At 41.4% G+C, this 14,264-nt stretch overlaps 1 protein-coding gene across 1 annotated transcript in view; it reads right to left on the bottom strand.

The window, feature by feature from the left end:
• LOC143431774 (large ribosomal subunit protein eL32-like) overlaps window positions 1-13,330 on the bottom strand; it is a 310,021-nt gene extending 296,691 nt beyond the window's left edge. Inside the window, exon 1 of the mRNA XM_076908714.1 lies at window positions 13,318-13,330. The gene's annotated coding sequence lies outside the window, so the exon portion shown is untranslated. The remainder of the gene's footprint in view (window positions 1-13,317) is intronic.
• Between the last annotated feature and the right edge of the window lie 934 nt (window positions 13,331-14,264).

The following is a 14,264-nucleotide window of genomic DNA, read 5'->3' as shown; positions in this document are numbered from 1 at the left end:
TCACTGTAGGTTAAAGTCGTTTCGAAAATTATACGAAATCGGTGACTATTCGAAAGTGAAGAATTGCTATTTAATGCTATCCGAAGATCGTCACAATTACTAAGAAAGTTATTCAACGAAACTGGAAACTGTTAATACCTCGCTTCTCAACGTTAAAAAATTCTATTAGAAAAAATGAATAAAAACACTCACTAGATATTCGAAGCATTTTGCACGCGTATTCGCATCCCCATCCGTCGAATCGAGGATCTGAAAACGAACCGGGCTCGGTCGAGCGTCGCGCGATAAATCACCGACCGGCCCGGCTCGTCGCGCGTAATTAACGTCGCGGCTAATTACGGGCCTCCTTCCGAGCGTTTCCCATCGCGATCGATGGATCGTCGCCGCGGCGCAAAACTTTTCTAACCTACCGCGGAGGCCGCGCTTACCACCCGGGGGACGCGACACCTCGCGTAAAAAGCGCTTTCGAGTAGCGCCCCGAGCGCGACATCCGGTTCACGGGGCGAGTACACATCGCGGAGCGTACGTTCTTCGGCCCTGTTCTTGTGTTGGCGCTAGACAACACGGGCCACCGGAATTCTCTCGCGGCTCGAACCGATCGATTCGACTTCGGGATTTGACAGCTGCTGCGAGATCTTGCTTCGTTCCCCGTGTGAAACTTGGACGTTCCAAGTTGAATGAGACACGTAAATGGATGCTCGACCCACTGGGGAATCCATTCGTCGATCTTTTCATTAGGTAAATAAAAAGCTGAAATATCAGCTTGGCTGTACACCGAACAAACGTTACGTAGGTTGTTTTCAAAATTTGTTTCAAAATATTTCTAACAAACAATTAATTCTTAGTTAAATCTTTCGAAAAATATTCAATTTTAACTGTTTTGGTTTTCTATGATATTTCGTTGGGAATAATTGTTTAATGTCAATACCGTAATTGTTGACCAACAGCTCACTACTAGTCATTAGTGATAACGGAGATTGTTTCTGGTTACAAATAACCACTATGGACGGTGGGAATTTTATTTTGGTTATCGATAACCATTATGTATGACGGGAATTTAATTTTGGTTATCGATAATCATTATCGATGGTGGAATTCTATTTTGGTTACCTATAGCCGTTATCGATAACGAGAATTTTTCTAGTCATCTTCGAGCGAAGTTAATTCTTGATAATAGTATCTATTTATCAACAATGTAAAGTAAATGGAATTTAGTTTATACAATATTTTAATAAAAAACAAATAGTGACAATTTTTTAAATAGAAATTAATATTACTATTAGTATGTACAAACTGCGTTTAATTTTATTAGTATAAATTTTGGCTACTTTTGCGGATCTTAGAGTACAGAGTGTAATCATATTAGTTATTTGTATGTACGATTGTTAAATAAGAAAATGAGAGAAAATACTATAACACTCTTCATCCTATTCATTCTTTAAAGACATTAAAACATTTTTCTTTATGAACACTATAATTGTCAATAATGTTAATGAGAGTTGAGGATATATTAATTATGCATTAAGTGTAACAACAATTATGGTCATTACATTTTCCAATATAATTGTACTTTTAGCACGATCGATTATGATTAGAATCTAAAGTGGGTAAAGCGTAGCAAAAAAGTAACTATAATCGCAGCTGCACGATGATTAATCATCTGCGCCAGAAAAAAGTTTCACTCTTCGTTCCACTTTATCAAAAGCAGAACATGATAAATAACATTATCGCGCATTAAGCATTATAAATTCATATCGAAATAAATGATTCGACAAATAACCGCGTGCAACATTCTAAACGAAAGGAAGTAGGAACGTGGAATAATCTGGCATCTATTAAAACTACAAATTTCAGTTCCCAAGCTTCTAATCCGAAAATCCAAACTTCCTAAGAATCCAAAGTCGTAAATCTCGCGTTCCAAGTATCAAGATCCACGTTCCAACCTTGATGCCTCGAACACCGGCTTCCGAATCAAATAAGAGCACCAAAATATGTTCTCCGTCCGCCATAAATCTTCCAGGCTTCTAAACGCTAACCTCAACAACCCAAATCGCGTACTTACACGGAAGTTAGTGTTCCGTTTACACGGAAAGTAAAATGCAGACTGATTAATCTTAACAGAAATTACGCAGTGGCAATAACAAAGCAATAACAAACGACGAGTGAAGTCTAAGTTACACGTTGATTTGGACAATGAGCTTCTTAAACCCGAATCGCGACTAACCTAACTTAACCTAACCTAACCTAACCTAACCTAACCTAAACTAAACTAAACTAAACTAAACTAAACTAAACTGAACTTAAACTTAAACTCGAACTCTTCTACGTACTTTAACGGAGACTTGTAAGTAACGGGCCGATTATTCAAGGGGCGTAAAGAATCAAGAGGAGCCGGGTCTCGGAGCCGACGTCCTTAAACTGAGCCAAAGAGAAACAAAGTTTCAGGGCCGCTACTTTACACCGAGGAATTCACTTAACTTTATCTTCCCGGAACTTCCGAATGATCCCTTATCCCGGATGAGGATACGCCGGGATCACTGTCGGCAATTTGCGATTTTTACTCCGCGGAAACTTCGACGGCGCCGTCCGCGAGAAAGGCGTCCCGGTTTTATCGGCACCCCGCTAATTATAATTAACGCCTCGTCAATTGCGAGTTACGCCATCGGTGCGTTTAAGTAACGACGCGATTCATTCGATTCGTCGGGATTTCTGTTTCTCTTTGTTAATTAATTACTTCTTGATGACATAAAATATGAAAGTTAATTATGCATCCAAATAGATGTTAGAGAAAATGATGTAAATAAAAGAGAGGCTTTTTAAAATTATGAAAACTGCATAAGAAGTTACGAAATAACAATTTTAATCTCTTTAATAGCTCTGGCGGAGGTTCTGACATACACTGCCAGTCAAATCTCTGAGATTCTTCCAAGAACTGCTGCGAATTAACGAATAAAAAGGTTAAACATTTAAAATTATATTATGCCGAACAATATGCAGTGAACAATCTACGAAAATAAAAGAGATATTCGCAAGATAACTTTCAAAAAAAGTGAAAACATCGGAAAAGTTATCCCCTAATTCCAAAAATACAAACGTTTCCACTTAGAGATATATAACTTTCTATGTCAAAAACCAAGAACATTCGTTTGACGGAAAAACCGTAAAAGTGTCGGTTCGAAGGCGTGTCGGTGAATCAAGTTCGCCCGAAAGTTTACACCGGAAGCGCGGAGATCGAAGCGCGCGTGTAAGCGCTCGTTCCTTACGCGCGGATGGATCCGCTGAAAAATTCGCGTCGTTACGTAAACTTCGCGTGCTTTTAGAGATGGTTCGGCTCGAGAACTTGGACCTTCTAATGTTTGAGTAGAGCGGAAAAAGCCGAAGAAGGTTCAATGTCCCGCGGTCGATGGAACACTCGGGTCATCTTGCGAGGAACACTGTTCCGGAAAGTGAGGATCACTTCCGGAGTGAGAAACGATACCTTTGCCAGGTCTTTTAGAATTTTATTAACGCCTGAGTAGAGGCGGGGGGGGGGGGGGGGGGGAATTTTGTTCCTCGTTTAAATTCATTTTTAGAGTACGTAAGACAGAATGTTTAAAAGGTAAATAGTTGAGATAATAAATATAAGCAAATCCTTATTCAATAATTTATTAATTATTACATTAATAAATAATGTAATTGATGTATTGGTATTCGCAATATTTTTACAAACTAAAATAAGAAAATATAGTTTTGCTTATACTTTAGTTACGTTAGATATCAATTGAATGATATTTTAGCGCTTTGCTGCAAGCGAGAACCAAGTTGAACAGTAATAAACTGCCCTCCCTAAATGTCGAGTGCCCATAAATGTATCACGTCCGCGCTTTGAAGATTTCTGACTTTGAACGAAGGTGTCTCTTCGTGTCCAAAACTCCACGTGCATTCCCAGAACCCATTCAACGTAATTACTCAATCGCTGTCCCTGCTATTTACCACTTACATCACGAGAACAGAATACGAGAATTTCATTCATACCCATCTTCATTCATCTTTATATTATCTTGCTACTACTATTTATGCAAAATCTTACATAAAAATACAAATAGATAACAAAAATTGCAAAAATTCTTCATATAGCTCTTTGTCCACAAAATGTCCAAAAAATATATGTTATACAAGCTGTTTAGTCGTATTCAAATTCATTCATTATTACGTCTATTACGCGATGACGAAATTGAAATTAATTAACCAACAAAATTGAAAAAATCGGAAACTGCAGAAATTTGTCCTTCCCTTCTTCTTTCCGTTTCGTACTGTAGTAGTACGCTAGAGAGAAAGATAAAGAAGAAACATAAAAATCAAATTCGACGAGAAATAAAAGTTATCCTCGATTAAAAGTAACAACGCAGCGCGATCGACGCGCGTACGAAACGGAAATACGTAGTCGAGAACTATCCTTAAAACGAGCCCGAGTTTATTTCGCTGGAACCGCGGAACGATATTTCACCGGGTGGCCAACTTTTTTTTTCCCTCCGCCTGGCGAAACTTATTCCCCTGTCCGCCTTTTTCCAGTTCGCGTTTCGATTTATGATTTGTCGAAGCGACGACCGAGACCGCCTTTCAGCGGAACGCATCTGCATAACACGGGCGTCGCGACGCCCAGGGTCCAGCCGACGAGCAACAATGCGATAACGAACGACGCGCGATCGAACGGAATCACTGCCGTCGATTACTTCTGCATTACGTTCGGTCGAACGTGAAGTAGTTTTACCGGGAACCGTTCGCTGGGAAAATTCTTGCCATTTTGTTCAATGGGTGTAAAAACCCCGATTTATTTTTCGATTTATTCGGTTCAAACTTGATATCTTTGAAAAATCTTCATTTTATAAATATAAGTTTAGCAGCCAATACTTGATATCCGAGACACTCTGCTAGACTTGCTCTACCATTGGCGTGTCACGCTATACCTACAAGTTTTACGAGAATCCATGAAATATATAATTTCAATTTTCATTCAGACGTAATACTAGAGATTCAGATACATATGGATTGTACAATTTCAAGTAGAACTAAAATTCCCCAAATAAACGGTTCGATAAAGTATTGCCAAATAAGAGATCGCCTTCCTTTTGTAATCTAAGCATGATTTTATGCTTAAAAAATTGTATAACTTCAAAGTTATATTATTATCTATCGAATATATTTAAACTGAAACGTGTTACTATATATAATAATTAATAAATAGCGGAATAGGAATTTGTAACGTCGGACGACCAATTCGAAAAGAGAAATACGATGTCCATAATTCTGCGAGGGAACAAGATTACTTTCGTTCCAATAACTTTCTTTCATACGGGGAGCATTTCACGCGCAATTTGAGGTCGTCAAGTCAGTTGAGTTATTTTGTATTCCCTACCAGGAGAATTGGAACAGGAATGCACCGCGAGCGAATCCGCGCCGGATGCAAAATAAAAACTCGAAAAACGGCCGCGCGATCTAAAATTCAATCGCGGTCGTAATGACACGAAACGTCCCCCCGCGATCATTAAAAGAACAAAGAGAAGGCACCACCCAGGGTTTGTTATCATCCTTTTCAACTATAAGAATAGCAACGGAGAATAGGAGCCGGCGCCTCTTCTGGCCCCTGGAAACGTTTAGAAAGAAACTTTCCAGTCGGCAAACTGGCGAGAACAGAAATCAAAACGAACGAGTCGTGGCAAGAATCACACCGCAAGAATCACCGACAGACCTCCCTTCGAAGCCACTTCCGGCTGACTAAGGAAACAGGAGGACCGGTGTAAAAGAATCACGAAGCAAATACACAAAGACTACTAGTAAAATAGGGTCGAGAGCCTGGCCTTTCTGACCTCGTTTGCAAATTGCTGAAAGAAGTTTCGTGTACCACGGAAGATTTAATTAAAAACTTTTGTCAATAAATAGCGCAATGAATAGTTCCGTTGATTTGGATAGCAAAAATTTAAATGTTTATCCCATCGTAGGTTAGATTCTTTTCTCGAAGAAAAGTTTAAAGACGTTAGATTAGCTTCGATGAATGTATCAAGATTAAAGCAACGCGGATCGTAGTTCGAAGCAGCAAAGGAGATCCGATAAATCAGGGTTGAAAAGGAACGGGAAGAAATTTCTAAGAGACCCGCTCGCCGAAGCGTTGCAAAATAGTTGAACATCGCAAATAATACGGGCTCCATCGGTTCCATTGTGCCCTGCGCCTCACCGTCCGCCGTCCGTTCTTTCTACGTCGCGTTCTCCAGTTTACGTAGATCTAGCCCCGATTTACGGTTCGGCGAGCAGAATTACTCGAGCCCCGGCGAGCTTTCCGCGTGGTCAACGTAATAATATCTCGCGTTGCGTGGGCTTTCCCTGGGAATAAAGAGGAAGGAACTTTCGCGTGTGATGTTGGAATAACTGGAGGTCCTGGCTGGTGGAAACACAACAGGTAGAAAGTTGGCGATGGTAGAGTATCATGGGTTCGCCGAAGAGTTAAAAATAATAAGTAAAGTAATAGGAGAAGTAGAATTTATAGCGAGGTGGATAAATTGAAATTGTCAAGCTTAACGGAAATATGTTAACACTGCAGAATAAAGTTTTTGTATATAGAGCTTTCAACAACAAATTAAATGGTTCGTATTTAAATTTAAAAAAACTCAGTATTAAACCCATTCCTATCAACTTCTATTAATATTTAAATCTATTATCTATTTGGAACATTAATGGTCCCATCGTTAAGCGTGAAATAATTTTAATAAAATATAAAGTAAAAGACAGTTATAGTAGAAATGAACAATTAATTAGCAAATCCAAACATCCAAATGCGAATAGCAAAAGTTATTAATAATATTATAATATAATAATAATATTATTCTGTATTTCCAACATTTTTAACTTCAATTGAAACAACACGTTGCCTCGAGGATGAGAATTAAGTTGATTTTTGTGTCAGCTGTATTTGCCCGTTTATGGCCAAGAAACCTCGAAACACCTAATTCCTTTCTTCTCTGCTCTCTTTCTTTTTCAGGCGGAACAGAGTACAAAGTACCGCGGTCATTAACCGAGAACCCACGCTTCTAGCTGGACTTTGAGTCACACGTACGAGCACGGAGTTTCGAGCTACAATAAGAATGTCCAATAGTTTGTCGGTAAGTCGTGGATAATGGCAAGCGGACTTTAAAAGGTAACTACTTGATTACGCTAATTTGAACGTAAATGAAACAAGTATTATTCCACGTAATGCATACACGTTGCTTCCTGAAAATTTCTTTTGGACATTCAAACCAAATGTAAAATATGGAAAAGCTTCTATATCCATATTCGGATCTATTTAGGAATTTCGAAATATTACTCGAATATATATAATTACTCGAGTCATCTATCAAAGGGTTGAAGGCCAAAACACAAAGATTAGAAAAAGCAAAACTAGGTCACGAACGACGCTAGGACAGAAAATCCTTAGAAAATCGAGCAACATGAAAATTAATCACCGACCGCGATGCATCGCTTGCACCAGCCAACATTCAAATTTCGCGGCAGATTTCCCTAATCAAGCACCAGGAGCGTGGCATATTCGAAACATAATACCAAAAACAACGTTCTCAGCTAGCGAGGTTAACTAAATAATGTCCCAAACCACGAGAGTCGTCTGTCGGCCATTAGCGCAACGGTGCACCCTTTCCCACTGGGAAAGTGGAGGATCTCAGGCTCGCGTGAACAAAAGCGGTTCGTCGTGGCAATATCGTTTTAGTTCATTGGTCGGGGATGTAGCCGGGTCGCGCGAACGCAAGTGATTACATTTGCCCGCCATTTCTAATTAGATAATTGCACCCCGGCAGTGGGCGCCGCGGAGAACGGGCGAGCTCCTCGAAAGGCGTACGAGCCGTGTCCTCGCTCGTTTCCATCACGTTTCTCATTTCCCTGGCCATTAAACGAGGCGCGTTTGTTACCGGCGACGCAATATTTCCGAACGGTCTGGCGTTTGGAAACAATCGCGAACCCGCGAGGGAGACGCCGCGAGGGGGTAGTCGCGTCGCAAATTCCGCGGAAAAATGCTGCCTCGTTATTGAGAATCGCGAATCCCTGCACCTGCTCGCTGCGCTTCGAATGGATCGTCTGTTCTCGAAGCGAAGTGTTCCGTGATTTCAGCAACCCGAAAACTTCTCCCAAGTATTTTTTGAATAAAACTAACAAGTGAATTTGTTCTCGGACTTTTTCAGAGTTCAGTTTAGGGTTTGTACTCGGGGCTTTTCGGGGCTTTTAGGTCGAGGAAATAATTTTCAGAAAATATTCGAGTGGCGGCTGCGCACGCTAATGCGATCTCAGTGGTGGTACTAAGGAGTGCAAACGTACTACATTCTTTTTCTTGCAATCATTATTTTATATATTTTCGCTGCGGTGGAAAACGATATTGTATACGAAATGTTTGTGATATTTAAAATCATGGGGAAATCCGATTCACTACTGAAAAAAGAATTTTGCAGGACAACGAGAACAACAGCTTATTTTCAATCAAATTCAACATCCTTTCCTGGTAATTACATTCCGACAACTTCATCCGGCTCAGAAAAGAGCACTGTACGACCACTTCCGTTCTCGTTCCTCATCAAGCCAGCTTTCATTCGTCCGCGCCCGGCGAAATAAAAGGCAAGCCGGCGCTAGCCTCTTTTAAATATAAACAAGCAGCCCCGAAGACGTTTCCGCATTTCTCCTGGCCTTCGTTTCAACGCGTATCGGAGACAGGGACGTCCGACAGAAATAATACGAGAATCAATTCCAGCCACTGGCTATCGCCCAGCTCGGTTGTCGAATTGAAAATCAATCCGCTGATTTTATTTCCCCGCCACGTTGCAGCTTACCAATTTCGAGAGGATGGATTCGATGGGACGAATAAAAAAAGAAGACAGAGAGTTTCTTTCGCTGTACCACCTCCGAACTAATTGTCCTTGCTCGATGTTCCGAGGAAATTCCTCCTAATGGAATCCCAATGCATAATACATGGGATCGTCGCCATTTCGGTAGACGCAGCCGCGCATACCTTGAATCTTGTAAGAGGAGTAAGTTCGAAAAATACACGTTTCCGAAGCTTCGAAGCCAATCCAAACGACGGTTAATTATCAGCCCTATCGCGCTCAGTATTCTCTGTTTGTCTCTCTTTCTCTCTCACTCCCGACTCCCCACGATGAAAGTTCCCTCGGATCAACTGCTTTCCAGGGAATCTCGCCTCGAGTTAATCGCGACCCGATCTAATTAGCGACGTGAAGACGACGTCGTCTAACCGGTGTATTTCTCGCGCTGTGGATGACGGTGTTATTGAATGCGCAGACTCAAGGATTAACAGTCCCACGGGGAAGATTTAGCGACCAAGAAGACCAAGTTCGAGAATCGACAAAATTTAAATGGTAAGCGAAAATATTTGTTATTCCATGTTTCTAATCTGATTTACGCTCTCTTTTTCACCATGTTACAGTGATTTGAATAATGATATTGAATATTTTTATTTTCACCGTCACTTAAAGGAAGAGAAGGAAAGGTACTATTTAAGAGAACCGGAGCTACCACTCAGGAGAATTATTAGAGATTTGAGACTCGACCTTTCTCGTCTCTTTATTTCAAGAAGAGAGTTCTATGCTACTTATAGAATTCTAAATTGGGCCTTTGTGATCAATTTGACACTGGAAATTATTCGAAGCGTAGAAAACGAGACTACGTGAACGCTTAAAGAAAGAGAAGTGGAAATATTAAACAATACTGTTGGTACTGGCGCAACGGGGATGTAATTGTAAGCACGGTGTGCTGCACGCTTCGAATAACAGCAATTCTCTAATTAAAACCCAAGTAGTTCCCCTCCAGGGGCGAGTACAGCCAACGTTTACCTCCAAATAATTATCATCAGTCCACAATTTTCATTTTATTAGTCATGAAGTCATAAACGCGTTGAATGCTAGCCCAGCAACCTTTTGGCTCCGGACGAGACGAAATTCCCAGTTGTTGGATCCGTTCCCACGATACGTACGCGATAAAATAATCGCATACGGTATAATAATAATCGCCGTGGTCGTTTCCTTATTGCCGCGACACATTAACTCGATATCGATCACCTCTTCCCTGGGGCCTTAACGCAGTTGCCAACATTGAATTTTTTTTCGTCGCGTCAAGATGCCACGAATAATCGCATGACACTACCTTTATCGTACTCTGGCCCATTAACTTAATATTAATCATCACGTCCACGATATCTGGTATCCAGATCTCGAGCCTCACTCGGTTATTAATTACATACCGTAAACGTGACGTAATGATTTTTCAAAGGTAGAACGCAACCTTTTAAGGCTACGTTGCGTCTTCAACGTTCTGTACGTACATACATAAGTACATTCACCGAGGTCACTGTGGAATAATTCGTATAATCGGGGCTAATTTTTAGAAGCATGGAGGACTTTGTGCACCATTATGTCGGAATTATCGAATACACAATGCGTTTCCCTGAGACTGAGCACAAGCTTGATCATTAAGTGTTAACGAAGAACGTAAAGCAATGAACTATCTCTCGTTACAAATGGTTCCAGAATAATTCTTAGAGTAATATAAAATCACAGTAATATGCACGGTACTTTGCTTGTTTTCTTTTAGTTACATAGCTCACCGTGATTTCCACTATGTTTCAAAGAGTCAACTGTGTAAACGACAAAGCAGTGAATCAAACCGATTCGTAAACTTTCGCTAAAACTCCATGAATTTACAGGAACGTATTTTTGTAGATTTTCCACGACGTCCCGTGTAAATAGAGTAGAAAGGAGGGCAGATTTATTCATCGCGCAGCCTATCGCTTTGATTTACTTTAATCCCGTGCACATAGTTCCGGTGTAAATGGATCGTGCGTTACGGGAATAACTAGCGCGCAGTTCGATGTTAGAAGAATTTATTATGAACGGCTCGATGGATACGAGCAATGTGTTTCGACGAAGTTGAATTTGTTTTACGACCTTATCGAGGAACGCGTGAAATCGAAGATCGCTGGAATATATCATTTTCGCTCGTTTTCAATGAGGTATCCCGAGGGACGGAACGGAAGAAGAGAATGGGCTGATATCGAGAACACTCGTAAAAACGATTTACCATTACCAACGCAGCAAATGAACGGCATCTCGAATAATGGGGTAATCTCGAATAATGAACCAGCCGTAAGACTACCGGACTGTATCACGATTACACAGTTTCCATCGTAACATAATGAGATGAAGCACTGTTCAAGTACCGATATTCAGACTTCGTGCAACACAGCACATGAAACGGTACTTGGACTGCGGATGATGCTATTTATTTGCGGAGTATGGAAGCGCGGAATATGCGATGAAGGTAAACATTCTCGACTGAACGTTATTTATTAAAATTACATTTGCACTATTTGCACTAAATAAACTTCCAGAATTCGAAAAACGAATCGGAACGGTTCACTTCGAAATCGCGATCGTCTCAAATATTCGCGACTTTCCCAGCTATCCGCTATATTATGTTAATAGCCGCGGTATATACCTTGCAATTCGGCGATAATGCAGAAACATGTGACAAATACCATAATCAACCCTCGACAATAATACCCAATCAGAAAAATTCCAGGATTCACCGTGCCAAGTCAATGGAACGGCACACCAAAACTTGATAGACAATTCGAGACGTGAACCAAAGAGAAGCCGTCCGTGCAACAGCGATTGCGATCCGCGAGCCGGAAGTGCTCTCGAACGAGGCCGTATCGATGATTATCCCCGTTTCTCGAAACGGGGTCCGGCTTTGCTCAGCGCGCAACGGCCGGGCATCCATTTAATTAGTGCAACCGTACACTCTCCCACGCATCGCGGACCAGCTTCGATTTCGTCGACGCGTAACCTCGTTCGGTCAATTCATCAGGATTAATCTGGCGTTGGTGATACGGCGCCAGCGTGAGCGTCGCGACGCTGTTACGTCGTGTAACATCCGCGGCGAGTCACCCTGTTGAAGATCGATGGTTGGACATTTTCTTGGGATACGGAGATTTTCGGAAGTGCAAATTGTGAGGAATGGTTCTTTCGAAGAAGAATAAAGATAGAAGGGAAGCGAAAGGTATAGATTGCCGTTTGGGAGGGAATTGGAGAGATAAAAATATATTTATCCATTTTGTATCTTATGTTATGTACAATATTTTGTGTATGTTGTAATAGAAACTTTTAACGTGTTCGTACACTTGTGTGGTGCTCTCCGGCTAAAATTCGTTTAATGCAACAATTTTTAAACATTTTTTTCCAGTGATTAATTTCAGGAATTAATCAGGTCCATGATAGTTATCTAAAGTTGACTGACATTTCAAACTGATGCACTTACTTTGTTCGGTATAATATCAATTCCTCTAGCTACAATGTTATCTTTAATATTGCTACTTGGCGAACACTTGATTTACTAGCTGAAAGAAGTAACAAACATATACGATTACGTTCACCGGCAATAAATAGCAGTGTCAGAATTCTCTGATATTTCGCGCAAGTCACGTATTACTATATGCAAAAATGTAGGAGAAAAGTGAAATGAATTTTTCAAATAAACTCTGGTCACGCGACGAATTGGCGGTAATGCGCGCCTAGAGGCTGTCTGACCATAGAATTACCAATACTACTGCAGCGTATGAATACCCAGGATTGATACTCTGCATCGGATAATAATTCCGTCGTAAAACGCTGAATAAATGAACAGACGAACGAGAATTGTAACAAGAGCGAGCAGCAACGTTCCTTCCTTTCACGTCAGTCGTCCAACAAACCGGTCGAGGAAAGGAACAAATTACCATTCCCACATGTAGCGAAATTAAAACATTTCTAACAGCGATGCTGCTGTATCCAACGAGCCACACTTTGAAGAACCATCCAAAACCAAACGAAACTGCACGCAAGGAATACAAAACCGCACGAGCTCGACAAGAACAAATTCTACTGGCTACCTAACCCTTCCAGCAAACACGTCCGCAATAGGAACGCTTGTAAGCCGCCGAGCCTCCGCCAGTCGTCGGGAAAAAAGCAAGAACCCCGTCCATCTGAAAACACGGTATGTCCGTTTACACGCGTTCGTAACGCGCAATCTTGAAAACCATCCTTATGAATAGTCCACCGCGCAATGCCAGCCCAACGAAAATACAACCGGGCGTCGATAAATAACACCGTCCTCCATCTCGTAAACGCGGTTCCACACGCTCCGATATCAAGTCTAACGTCAACACTCGTGCTCCAACCGCGTAATTATTATATAATACAGTCGGCGGGGAGTACCGCGGTGAGGTTTGCACGGAGCAAACAACACCAGATAAACCGTTCCTCGCAACCGGAGAGGAGTGCCCTACGTGGCCTCGAATCGATGTTTTTGCATAATTCAACGGTAACGCGACTGCATTCTGAACTCGCGGTCGCCAGTCTCGTTCGAATCACGAACGATTTAAAACGTCCACCAGCCTCGTCCGGATGTGTCTCTTTGATTCCCGCGAGATGACCGCGATTACGCACAGATGGCGTCTTATCTTTTGCCACCGGGAGGAGATGAGCTTTCTTTCATTCCGCGCTTCCTTCGTTTTACATGGCCGCGGTAAGTTTCCCGGGTTTTGATGAAATTTTTTTCTTTTCGCCCAAGATCGCGGTGATTGGGTTCCGACGAAACCAGTGACGTTCAAATGAAATTTATCCGACTTTGTGTAACGATTCTGCGATTTTATAAATAATCTTTTCATAAATACCTACGATTGTTTTTAAGAAACACAGGTGGTACATATATATATATCTGGTGGTTACTCGTGGCAAAAATGTGATAAGGAACATTTTGGGAAAAAATTAAATTTCGCAATTATAAATTTTATAGTAGCCTGGTTCTTCGGGAAAGAAATGCTAAAAATAATTGTGAAATGAACATTATAAATTGAATCGAAGAAAGAGATAAATTCTCATTTATTCCTTTCCAACGTCCATATATTCGATCTGGAACGCGAATACTTAGCCCTCGGAAATCGTTTCTACGAAAATAAAACGAACTAACCTACGATTCCTGTCGTTCGACGACACCGTGACTGAACAGAGCGACGATAATCTATAGAAGGAAAGTTCGCGTGGCCGGGACGGCGCCGGCTCGAGGAGTTTTCAACTTCCTCGGAGGGAGTGCGGCGAGGGTGGAACGGTAGAGGGCGGATAGTGGTCACGATGAGCAAAAAACGCGAAAGTTGCATGAACGTAATTCCAATTGCTGATGTCTCGTCCGATGCGTCATCCGAT

The sequence above is a fragment of the Xylocopa sonorina genome, chromosome 1 (assembly GCF_050948175.1).
Source record: "Xylocopa sonorina isolate GNS202 chromosome 1, iyXylSono1_principal, whole genome shotgun sequence".
Taxonomy (NCBI): Eukaryota; Metazoa; Arthropoda; class Insecta; order Hymenoptera; family Apidae; genus Xylocopa; species Xylocopa sonorina.
Note: the sequence above shows the minus strand (reverse complement) of the source record. Positions and strands in the feature narration are given on the sequence as shown.